The sequence below is a fragment of the Notolepis coatsorum genome (genome assembly GCF_963971535.1).
Source record: "Notolepis coatsorum genome assembly, chromosome: 3".
In the NCBI taxonomy this organism is placed as follows: domain Eukaryota; kingdom Metazoa; phylum Chordata; class Actinopteri; order Aulopiformes; family Paralepididae; genus Notolepis; species Notolepis coatsorum.
In genome coordinates this window covers 3,319,786-3,332,655 of record NC_140167.1, presented here as the reverse complement: position 1 = coordinate 3,332,655, position 12,870 = coordinate 3,319,786, and positions in this window count along the sequence as shown.

The following is a 12,870-nucleotide window of genomic DNA, read 5'->3' as shown; positions in this document are numbered from 1 at the left end:
ATATATTCATCGGTCAATTTCATATTGCAATATTGTCTAAGATATTATTTTAAATAGTATTTTAATATATTGATATCGCAATTATGTTTTATACAATGTATTTATTGTTTATGGTTCTCTTCATCTCCAACCGTTGTTTGCATGTAAAGCTCGTAAGAAGCACGACCACCACGTTCAAGTTACAATCATGTTACAATCACGCTTTCCTCCGACTCGCGCGCTCACATCGCCCGCGGGTCACGATGTCAGTCTCACACACACGATTAGCAGCGATAGAGAGGTATCACACGTGAATGATAGAAAAAAAAATATATATATAAAAGAATAGAGACACATTGCGCAGAATAGAGGTCACAGGTCTTTTTTTACAAACTCACGTCCGCTTCTCACACATATACACCACGTGCAAAACATGTAAGTCACCGCATTTTCTATTAGGAAGGAGGGAAAAAAGGACATGTTTATGTTGAATATAAGAGTCACGTCGAGCCATTGTAGTGCTTTAGAGATAACTTAAATTACTTTTCCTTCCTGTCAGCAGTTAACGTCGATGTGAAATATCTTACAGTACAGTAGCACTGCATGAAGCCTTTTGCAGCTCATTATGACTGTCTTGTCACCGTCAGGTCTCTCTATCTCTCTCTCTCTCTCTCTCTCTCTCTCTCTCTGTATATCACTTTTCATTATTGAATGTAAGGTCGGGGGTTAAATTGGGATTCGCCCTCCCGAGCTCGACCCCTTTTCTTTATGAACCAAATAAAAATACCTGTTAACTAGCGTTGTCACTGTGTGCGCCGCTCGAGTTTAACCCCCGACTGCTTCTGACCTGGGCAAAATACAAAATGGATTTCAAACTGGGGGGGGGGGGGCACACTTTTGGAGCGTTTAACCCTGTGAGGCCCTCGGTGGCAAAGTTACACAACACATCACTTTTAGCTTTTAGCTATGTAAAAAGAAAAGTCTGTAAATGTTTTTTTTTTGTGTTTAGTATTTTATCACATTTATTTATTTATTTATTTATTTATTTCAAAGGGCTCCTATTCAGCCTCACAATGCTATTGGATAGTAAATGTGTTCGCAGGTCCCACATTCTGGCCTCTGAAGTTGCTAATGTCAATTGATTTTGGGCCTCACAGGGTTAAAAAAAATAAAAAATGATGATGCTCTCATACAGGAGTGCTTAAATTATTTTAGCCCACGGCCAGAATTAGAGAAATGTATTTTTCCTTCAGTGACCTATAGAGTTGGCAGTTGCTTGTATATAGTGGACCATCACAACAAATATTAGACGGCCCTTCCGAAAATAGACTTTCCGGACTAATACAATAACAGATGAAGCGTCTCGCTGTGTGCAGTTCTTGTCATGGTGTGTACAGGTTACCCCGGCTTGTGACCTAACCACCACCACACACAACCATAACTAACAATCGGTGGGAACCACCACCGAGCAGCCTGGTTGTTCGGTGACCCGACAGAAGTAGATCTAAGAAACCCTGCTCCACCCCCCACTTGATGAAACCGTTCCAAGTGGTTAGTAAGATAAATCAAGTGCACCTAAAGCAGTTCAAACACACACAAAAAATTATATACCGTATATTGCCCAGGACTGTTCAGCAGCCAGACAATAGACCACCACCGCAAAACAGTTCCGGTATTCTGAAATCATGGGAGAGAGAGCCGGGGGGGGGGGGGGGGGGGGGGAGAAAATGAATGAATGTGGGTGAGACATTAAAAGTGGTTGTAGGTAGACATGATCCAATAGACTTTTATACGCCGGAATCTCCTGAACACGGAGAGGCCGATCCCAAGTCGATCGGCACTTTCTTGGACTATGGATTATGCGAGGAAACTATAAAAGAAGGAAGGGTCGTCAGTCGTCACGTCACCGTGTAGCAGCATCACGTGAGCTTTCAGTTCGGCCCACATTGAGTTGAATGGGATCATCGTCTCCTCGTGTTTTTTTTTCAAACAGGTTGTCATCACCTCTGATGTCAGAATCATCTGCAATGTGTTGCCTTGTTAACCCTTTCACTGCCACACGACAGCCGGTTAACCCTTTCACTGTGACAATACAGAAGGTTAGCCCTTTACTATCACACAACCGACGGTGATGCTCCATCATTAGCATCATTAGCTCCGCATTTGCGGAGCTAATGATGCTAATGATGGAGCATCGCCGTCGGTTGTGTGATAGTAAAGGGCTAACCTTCTGTCGTGTGGCAGTGAAAGGGTTAACTAGCTAACGTTTGATATATCGGTCGATGTATATTTCCTCAGATAGCTGGTATATTTTAATACAGGCTTCAATAGAACTGTGACGGACACCAAAGTCTGGCACCAAGAAGAGCACAGAACGCCGGTATTCTGACGTGATGACCCTTCCTTCTTGTATAGTCTCCTTGGGATCGTGGTGTTTCATGGGGGGGGGGGGGGGGGGCTCAAGGAGCATCACAGGTGGTTCAGCGCCATCGTTAACATTCTGCGGGGTCCTGCGAGGTCGGTGCTATAACTCAGACTGGTGAGAGGGGTATCATGGGAAGTGTAGTTCACACCTGGACTCTTACTGCCTCCTGCCTACATTTTACAGTATAAGAGTCTTTTTGTGCAACAGAGCCGGCTGCCTTCTCTTATTAACGTCCCTGCTTGCATCCACCACCGAGGAAGAACCAGCTCCTTCTAACACTCCACCACCGAGGAAGAACCAGCTCCTTCTAACACTCCACCACCGAGGAAGAAACGGCTCCTTCTAACACTCCACCACCGAGGAAGAAACGGCTCCTCCTAACACTCCACCACAGAGGAAGAAACGGCTCCTTCTAACACTCCACCACCGAGGAAGAAACGGTTCCTTCTAACACTCCACCACAGAGGAAGAAACAGCTCCTCCTAACACTCCACCACCGAGGAAGAAACAGCTCCTTCTAACACTCCACCACCGAGGAAGAAACGGCTCCTTCTAACACTCCACCACCGAGGAAGAAACAGCTCCTTCTAACACTCCACCACCGAGGAAGAAACAGCTCCTTCTAACACTCCACCACCGAGGAAGAAACGGTTCCTTCTAACACTCCACCACGAGGAAGAAACAGCTCCTTCTAACACTCCACCACCGAGGAAGAAACGGTTCCTTCTAACATTCCACCACAGAGGAAGAAACAGCTCCTTCTAACATTCCACCACCAAGGAAGAAACAGCTCCTTCTAACATTCCACCACCAAGGAAGAAACAGCTCCTTCTAACACTCCACCACCGAGGAAGAAACAGCTCCTTCTAACACTCCACCACCAAGGAAGAAACAGCTCCTTCTAACATTCCACCACCAAGGAAGAAACAGCTCCTTCTAACACTCCACCACAGAGGAAGAAACAGCTCCTTCTAACACTCCACCACCGAGGAAGAAACAGCTCCTTCTAACACTCCACCACAGAGGAAGAAACAGCTCCTTCTAACATTCCACCACCAAGGAAGAAACAGCTCCTTCTAACACTCCACCACCGAGGAAGAAACAGCTCCTTCTAACACTCCACCACAGAGGAAGAAACGGTTCCTTCTAACACTCCACCACAGAGGAAGAAACGGTTCCTTCTAACACTCCACCACGAGGAAGAAACAGCTCCTTCTAACACTCCACCACCGAGGAAGAAACAGCTCCTTCTAACATTCCACCACAGAGGAAGAAACAGCTCCTTCTAACATTCCACCACCAAGGAAGAAACAGCTCCTTCTAACACTCCACCACCGAGGAAGAAACAGCTCCTTCTAGCATTCCACCACAGAGGAAGAAACAGCTCCTTCTAACATTCCACCACCAAGGAAGAAACAGCTCCTTCTAACATTCCACCACCAAGGAAGAAACAGCTCCTTCTAACACTCCACCACCGAGGAAGAAACAGCTCCTTCTAACACTCCACCACCGAGGAAGAAACAGCTCCTTCTAACACTCCACCACCGAGGAAGAAACAGCTCCTTCTAGCACTCCACCACCGAGGAAGAAACAGCTCCTTCTAACACTCCACCACCGAGGAAGAAACAGCTCCTTCTAACACTCCACCACAGAGGAAGAAACAGCTCCTTCTAACACTCCACCACAGAGGAAGAAACGGTTCCTTCTAACACTCCACCACCGAGGAAGAAATAGCTCCTTCTAACACTCTACCACCGAGGAAGAAACAGCTCCTTCTAACACTCCACCACCGAGGAAGAAATAGCTCCTTCTAACACTCCACCACAGAGGAAGAAACAGAGCTCCTTCTAACACTCCACCACCGAGGAAGAAACAGCTCCTCCTAACACTCCACCACCGAGGAAGAAACGGCTCCTTCTAACACTCCACCACAGAGGAAGAAACGGCTCCTTCTAACACTCCACCACCGAGGAAGAAACGGCTCCTTCTAACACTCCACCACCGAGGAAGAAACAGCTCCTTCTAACACTCCACCACCGAGGAAGAAACAGCTCCTTCTAACACTCCACCACCGAGGAAGAAACAGCTCCTTCTAACACTCCACCACCGAGGAAGAAACGGCTCCTTCTAACACTCCACCACCGAGGAAGAAACAGCTCCTTCTAACACTCCACCACCGAGGAAGAAACGGTTCCTTCTAACACTCCACCACGAGGAAGAAACAGCTCCTCACCACCGAGGAAGAAACAGCTCCTTCTAACACTCCACCACCGAGGAAGAAACAGCTCCTTCTAACACTCCACCACCGAGGAAGAAACAGCTCCTTCTAACACTCCACCACCGAGGAAGAAACAGCTCCTCCTAACACTCCACGGCAGGCGTAGCCAGGGCGAAAGCGTTATGCGTTACCATGTTTACAGTAGGTCCACTCCACTGTAATTGGTATGGATTGCGTTTTTGTTCTTTTTGGTTGTTTCTTATATCGACTCATGTTCTTTTTCTATGGCCTCTTCGTGGGGGTGATATATTGTACTTGATGTGTGTATTTAAAAACAAAAAAAATTATGAAAAACGAGATGACTACATCGGTGTGTGTTGTCGGTGCCTTCGCCACGTCCAGTTGGTCGGACTTGTCCACCTGCCATCCCTCTTTAGACCAGCAGGGTTAGTCTGGCTCTGTTGCCGCTGGTTACGGAGACCACCCACTGGACACGTGCTGATCGCCTTCTATACTCTCTCCCAACGGCGCAACCACAACTAGTTCACAGTGATCATCAGTCAATGCGGCCTTTTTTCTAAAATATATACATATAAAATATATTGAATATTATTAACCCTTTCACTGCCACACACTACATATAAGGTTAACCTTTCACTATACCACACCGTCTGTAGTGTGTGGTATAGTGAAAGGGTTAACCTGTAGTGTGGTTGTGAAAGGGTTAACCCTTTGTCGTGTGTGTCAATGAAACTGTATTGTCGCAGTGAAAGGGTTAACCCGTTGGTAGTGTGGTAGGTAGTGAAAGGGTTAGGTCCCTCTGTATTACTGTAAGTGGGGGAAACTCGAAGCTTACACAGATTTGTCTGCAGTAAATCAACATCACGACGCATTTTCAAATCGGCAGGGGTCACGAAACACTTCCTGTGTACACGGAGAAAATGACAAATTATATATATATATTATTTTAACCCTTTCACTGCCACACGACAAAGGGTTTTCAAAGCTTTCCCCGCCGCTGCTTCTGAAGAGGTCCGAGCGTGAGGCGTATAGCGCTTCGATGGGGGGGGGGGGGGGGGGGAACAAAGCCAGCTTTCCTTAACCCTATCACTGCCACACACACGACAGAAGGTTAACCCCTTTACTATCACACGACCGACGGCGATGCTCCATCATTAGCTCCGCGGATTGTGTGATAGTAAAGGGCTAACCTTCTGTATATTGTCACAGTGAAAGGGTTGTCGTGTGGCAGTGAAAGGGTTATTAATGGTTCCTGAAACATTGCCTCTTCAGAGACGCAGGTTTTCTGTCTGATGCCCCCCTGGGAGCACTGAGTCTGTGGGTCTCTGTAGCGGGTGGTGGTGGTGGTGGTGGTGGTGGTGGCCGGACGACCTTGTGTTTTTACAGACCAATGCCTGTTCATCTATTCTGTGGTCGTTCCAAAATGTTTAATCTTGAATAAAACAAACTGTTTGTTTACAGCCAGTCAGGCAAATCTCTGTAGGCTATGTGATTAACTAAACACACACACACACACACGCACACACTGGTCACACTGGTGCATGTACACAGAATCTGTGGCTAATGGTGTGAGTTGTGTTTGCATTAGTTCGTTTCATTCGTTTATTTCATTTATAGTTTATTTATACAGGCCAGGGTAAAAACTAGACATTTCACAATGTACATTTAAACGGGCCTGACTCAGTTACAAACTGTTTTTTCAGCAGGTTCCTGTTCTGCAGCACATGAAACAAAAAACATAACAGAATAGGCAGTTGGACTACATACAAGCATTATAATCGTTGTGGACAGCAAGGACAAACATGCAGTCATAGCAGTCAATACAAAACGACAGTATCGACCAGATTAAGACCTATTATAGGGAAGAGTCGGACCAGTGAGTGCAGATGTTTTCTAGCATCAGATGTTGTTTGTAGGCCTGTTTTGAAGTGTGAGACGGAGGTCATTGCTCTGATGTGCAATGGGATCTTGTTCCAAATGTTGGTGTTTGTGTGGAAGAATGATCTTAGTCCATAATTATTTTTGTAAGTTGCCTAATGGAAAGGGGCAGTAATGCACGGGACTAACGGTACGCCTCACGCGTGTATCACTTCCGCAACGGATTTAGTCGGATTTCGGTTTCCGGGTTCGCCTGATTGGCCGCGACGGCCACGTGACACGCGTGGCATGCCCCGCGGCAGCCCCCGCGGCAGCGAATCAGTCAGAGCAATATTGTCGCGCCCATCTGCTGTTTAATAATATTGTCGCGTTGTGGAAAGCAGGATGAGAGAGCGTAGATTTCAGTGTGTATCATTTAATCATTTAACATTTGAAAGGCATACATTGTGTCATACAGAAGTACAGAATACTTTTATCCGAAATCATATTCATACTAAAATATGGTCTAAACTCTAAAGTATAAGTATGTTTTTATCGATTTCTGCAGCTTTCTCCAGAACTTGATTTATAGCCCCAAATGCATTATATTGATGATCAAATACAGTTTGGTAGAGATCAGTGCCAGATAAAAAATGTCAACTGGAGGTACTTCTAGAAGTTACTACGTGTCATCTGATGTTGACCGGATGGGCGGGGGGTCGTTTATAATTCCGTGGGCAACGTTATATCATTCACCTAGTGTGGGTCATATGATCATCAGAGCAGTTTATATGGAACACGTTAGAAAATAACGCTGGATCTTACCGTATCTTCCTCGCGCCGTTGGACGATCAGCTTGGAGTAGACAGTTTTCGATTATGGGATGTTGATCTAGATGAACCATTTCCAGGTTGTATAATACTATATACGTCCAAATAACATTGTTTATTGAGTTAGGGCGAGCGATTGATTATCCAGTGTGTCGAGATGGAGTCCGGCTAACGATCACGAGTGCTCGCTCGGACGAAATATGGATGAGCACTTCCTGTTTGGCGCGTCACTTCCTGTTGGCCGATCTGCCGATCGGCCACCAGATGGCGCTCTTGAACCGTTAGAGAGTTGAGTGGAGATCAGCAGTATATCTCAGGTCCCCGGAGGAGAAATATGATTTCGATCACAGATTTTTGAAATATTGATATCAAAGACGTGTTACGGCGTCTTCAGCAGAATGAGCATGGCGGGCAATGACGAGTTACAGCGTTTCCGGCGATTAAAGTGTGCAGACCTACAAAGTACAAAGTACAAATCTCGCAGGTCCAACCATTTTAATTAGTATATTTGTTTCTCTGGCCGAACTAACGTTAACGTTATTAATCCTGCGGCCGCACTTTATTTAAAAACAGCCAATCAAATCCCCATCAATGGAAAATGAACCCGCCCATACCCATGCTGATTGGTCCTCGTGCAAGACTAGAAAGCGGGGATCTTTGATTAAACACCTGCTATCAGAAGAATAGACGGTCAGAGTGACGAGCTACAGAAGACGGCCACAAACGATGGTACGAGTGATGAAGAGGACAAAACGGAACATTTCATTGCCCCGGAATAAAAAAAGTTTTTTAGTACATTTAAAAGTAGAAACTTTTTGACTTTTACTCAAGTGTGTTTTTAGGCCAGATACTCTGACTTTTACTTGAGTAAGATTTTGAGACGGTACCCATACTTTCACTTAAGTATAATTTCTGGGTATTCCTGTTTATATCTGCATTTAAACATTATGAATGGTTTTGGATTGTAGTTGAACAGAAGAAATGTGATATCTTGGAACGAACATGCTTATTGGCTCACTGACACCGATGAGGTTAACTACTTGGGTTTCATTCAATACCAAATGTTCTGCATTTTTCAATTGTCGATAGTATTGATAAGATATTCCTTTATTGATCCCCTCTGGGAAATGTGGGTGTCATGGCAGCATGGGGGAGGGGGGGAGGTACAGGTATGGGCAGGGTAATAGTAGGAAGACGTAAATATAGGCAATGAAATTAGATCTGAATATAAAAATATGAGAAGAAGAATAAACAGTGTAAACAATGTAATTCCCTGAATATAAAAACATGATAAAAGTAAACAGTCAAAGGTGCAGATGAGGGTCTGTATGCCCTATCGGTTATATTATATGTTACATTTATATATTATATGTACATATTATACGCTACATACATTTATGAAAGTATAAAATGTCCATACCCAGCCCTACTCATGTGTGAGAGCTGGTTACTGTATTCTGTACTTCTGTATGACAACTATTAAAGAAACTTGTTAGGTAGAGCAGAGGAGAGGGCGTCGGGGCAAAGCAAGGCCTAGGTAAGGAGACGGCAAGAAGAGGACAAAGCAGGAAACCAAAACAGATAGCTTTCAAGCAGTATACACAAGCTGCTGTGGTCTAAAGACTGTGGTCTCTACGCTATCAGACAATGAAATACCAACACTGTTGTTGTACAAAACTAAATCTGTGGTAGATATCAAATAGCTCTGTGCTTGAAAGACATCTCTGACAAGAACAAGTTACAGGTTGAAAAAACCCTAAGCTCGGAACTCGGCAAAATCTGCATATGGCTCGCCGACAACAAACTATCATTACACAGGGGCAAAACAGAGTCCATTCTCTTCGGTTCAAATAACAAACTCAGCAAGACCGACGGCTTCTCAGTTACAGTGGGTGACAATATTGTCACAAGGAAAGATGAAATTACCTACCTGGGTTCCATCCTATGTCATCCAATGTCATAAAAAAAGTCAACCAACGAACTCGATTCTTGTACCGGATCTCCTCTCTGGTAAACAAGAATACCCTGAAGACTCTGGCAGGAGCACTCATTCAAGGGTACTACGACTATGCTTGCACCTCATGGTACCAAAGCACCGCAAAGGCGCTAAAAACCAAATTACAAACATCTCAAAACAAACTAGTCAGACTACTGCTTGACCTTACTCCTAGAACCCACCTCACCCCTGCACACTTTGCCAACCTAGGATGGCTTAGAGTAGACGACAGAGTACAGCAACTTGCAATGGGCCTGGTCTACAAGATACACTACACGACCAAGGTACCCATGTACATGTCAAAATACTTCCCAAAGGTCAGTGAATACCACGATCACAACACCAGAGGGAGCTCCACAAATCATGTTAAACCCAGATTCGGCTCAAACAAGGGACTAAACACGTTTCGCAATTATGCCACATCAATGTGGAACGCCCTACCCAAAGCTGTAAAGGAATGTGAATCACTACCCACCTTCAAAAACACTCTCAAAAAACACCTACGGGAGACTGCAATTCGAAACTGGCCCCTACAAATGTCCTAACCCAGTTGTACAATAAAGACCAAGCATGGCTTTGTCAGTATTCCAATGTACAGTGCCCCCCCCCCCCTACCCAACCCCCCCCCCCCCCCCCACCTCTAATGTACAGCCCCACCCAACCCCACCCCACCTACCCAACCTCCTCCAATGTACAGTTTCTATGTCAAATGTATGTCAGTATTCCAATGTACAGTGTGTCCCCCCCCTACCCAACCCCCCCCCCCCCCAATGTACAGCCCCACCCCACCTACCCAACCTCCTCCAATGCACAGTTTCTATGTCAAATGTATATACACTCTTTTTCTGGATTTTTTTAGTATCACAAACAGTACTGTATTTGCAAATCTATGTCATAAATGTATAGATGTAGCAGTACTGTCTATCTGTATGTCGTGTGTGTCATATGATGAATTGAAAATGGAGGACCCTGATGGAAACAAGACGAAAGTCTTTCTCAGGTCTGCATCCTCTTAACAATTGTATGTATTGAGCTGTACTGTACTGTACCCATTCTGCAATCTGTTAATAAACTTTTCAATCAATCAATCAATAATACAGTTCAGAGGTCCGATGTCGAGCAAGTGCCACTAGAGGGCACACTTGCATTAGTTTGGAAATTAGAAAGTGAGCAGGTGAGAGAGAGAGAGAGAGAGAGAGAGAGGGGGAACGAGAGAGAGAGAGAGAAGGGGAGAGGGGAGAGACAGAGAGAGGGGGAGAGGAAGAGAGAGAGAGAAAGGGGGAGATAGACAGAGAGAGGGGGAGGAGAGAGAGGGGGAGAGAAAGAGGGAGGGGCAGAGAGGGGAGAGAAACAGAGAGAGACACAGGGAGAGGGGGGAGAGAGAAAGAGGGGGAGAGAGAGAGAGAAGAGACAGAGGAGAGAGACACATAAATAGAGGAGAGAGAGTGAGAGACTATAATAGATGCAAGGCATTCATCAGAGAAAGGGCAGGTTGAGACATAATAAGGATAGGAATACATTTAATATAGAACAAAGCCCAGAGCAAAGCATGGAAGTAACAGCATGGTGCTCCATGTGAACGGTGAGAAGAAACGCAGTGCACTCCTCCAATCCAGATATCTGGTTGTGTTGGTCATGCAGGCTCTATACACACGCGCGCACACACACACACACACACACACACACACTGCTACGGTTTGGGTAGGTGTGTTGGACCCGTGGTGCAGTACAGAACAGATACAACGAGAGGCAGATGTTGGTTTTCAAACAAAGCACTACTTCTTTCATTCGATTAATAATGAACACTCATACGATGGCGGATAAACAAAAGGGGAGAAATCTCCCGTCTCCAAAACACACGTTAAATACGCTTCACAATACATAAGGATACTACTAGTCTATACAATAGTCGGGGGGAAATAAAGGGGAGAAGACAAGGTCTCCAAAACACGCTGAGTGGTGAACACGTCAAACGGCGGTGCTGCATATACACAGGATAATTATTCAACAACGAATGCAATCGGCAATCAAAGTGACACGACGACTCAGACACATAGCGAACGAACTTATCCTCCGTGGCAAGGAGCGATAAGGCTTACACATGTAGGTATACTCACGGACAGTTTGGTGATCGACTGACAGGGTTTGTGTGACACAGGGGAGAATATGAAGAGACATTTAACGAGGTACTAATTAGTGTAATTAAGACAGGTAGACATGGCAATTACCCAAAAGGTAACGCTAGAGCAGGGGTGGCCAACCAGTCAGAGACTAAGAGCCACAAAAATTACTGTGGTACCACAAAGAGCCACACCATATAACCAGCGTTTCTCAACCTTTTTTTCAGTCACGGCACCCTTCATGTGTTTATAGGTCCCACCCTCTGAAGTTGCTAATGTCTTTTTTATTTGGGCCTCACAGGGTTAACCTCTTAAGCCGTACGGTACTGGACCGCAAATGACATCACACCATAAGGCCATCTCTACAGAATGTATGAATTAATGTTGCATTGCGCTTTCTTTTCAAATGTAGCCAAGAGTAAAGACCCTAACCGTGTCAAAACAGCAGTCAACGTGTATATTTTCAGCATTACGTTTGTTTACCAATGATTTTAACTGTTATTAGTGAAATATAAGATTATAGAAATCTCAGGGCATTGAGTTGGAAACCGGCGCATATTGGCGGGAGGAAGTGGCACAGCCAAAGGTGAGTGTAGTCTTTTGAAGGAAGAGACCCAGGGCTTTCGATGGACTTTCGAATTCCGAAAAACTACACTACCCAGCTCACGCCAGCCCCTGTCAGTCATCTGACTTCTGGATTTACTTTTTTATTTCTTTTATTTTTCAGGATCATCTCCCACAAACCTGAATGTTATTGCCATAAAAACAGAACGCAGTTAGTTTCTCTACCTTTCTGTGAACGTCTAGCAAAAAACGGCATTGCAATCTGATGAAAAATGGTGGAGAAATTTACATTATAAAAAAGTAACTGTACTTAGAGTAGATTTCATTCACGGTTTTGTGAATCACGCCTGGTGATACTAAATCCAGATTGAACTGCCATTGGAAAGGGGAGATTTGGCCCGATCCATAGATGTGAGACATGGCCATAATAAGGTCATTTATAGGCCTGACATTCTTTCATTTATTTGCATTTATTTTAAATTTGTTGGACCGCAAAGCCATAAATGAAATTTAACTAGGAGGGATGTGAGGACTGTGTGTAACTAGGAGGGATGTGAGGACTGTGTGTAACTAGGAGGGATATGAGGACTGTGTGTAACTAGGAGGGATGTGAGGACTGTGTGTAACTAGGAGGGATATGAGGACTGTGTGTAACTAGGAGGGATATGAGGACTGTGTGTAACTAGGAGGGATATGAGGACTGTGTGTAACTAGGAGGGATATGAGGACTGTGTGTAACTAGGAGGGATGTGAGGACTGTGTGTAACTAGGAGGGATATGAGGACTGTGTGTAACTAGGAGGGATATGAGGACTGTGTGTAACTAGGAGGGATATGAGGACTGTGTGTAACTAGGAGGGA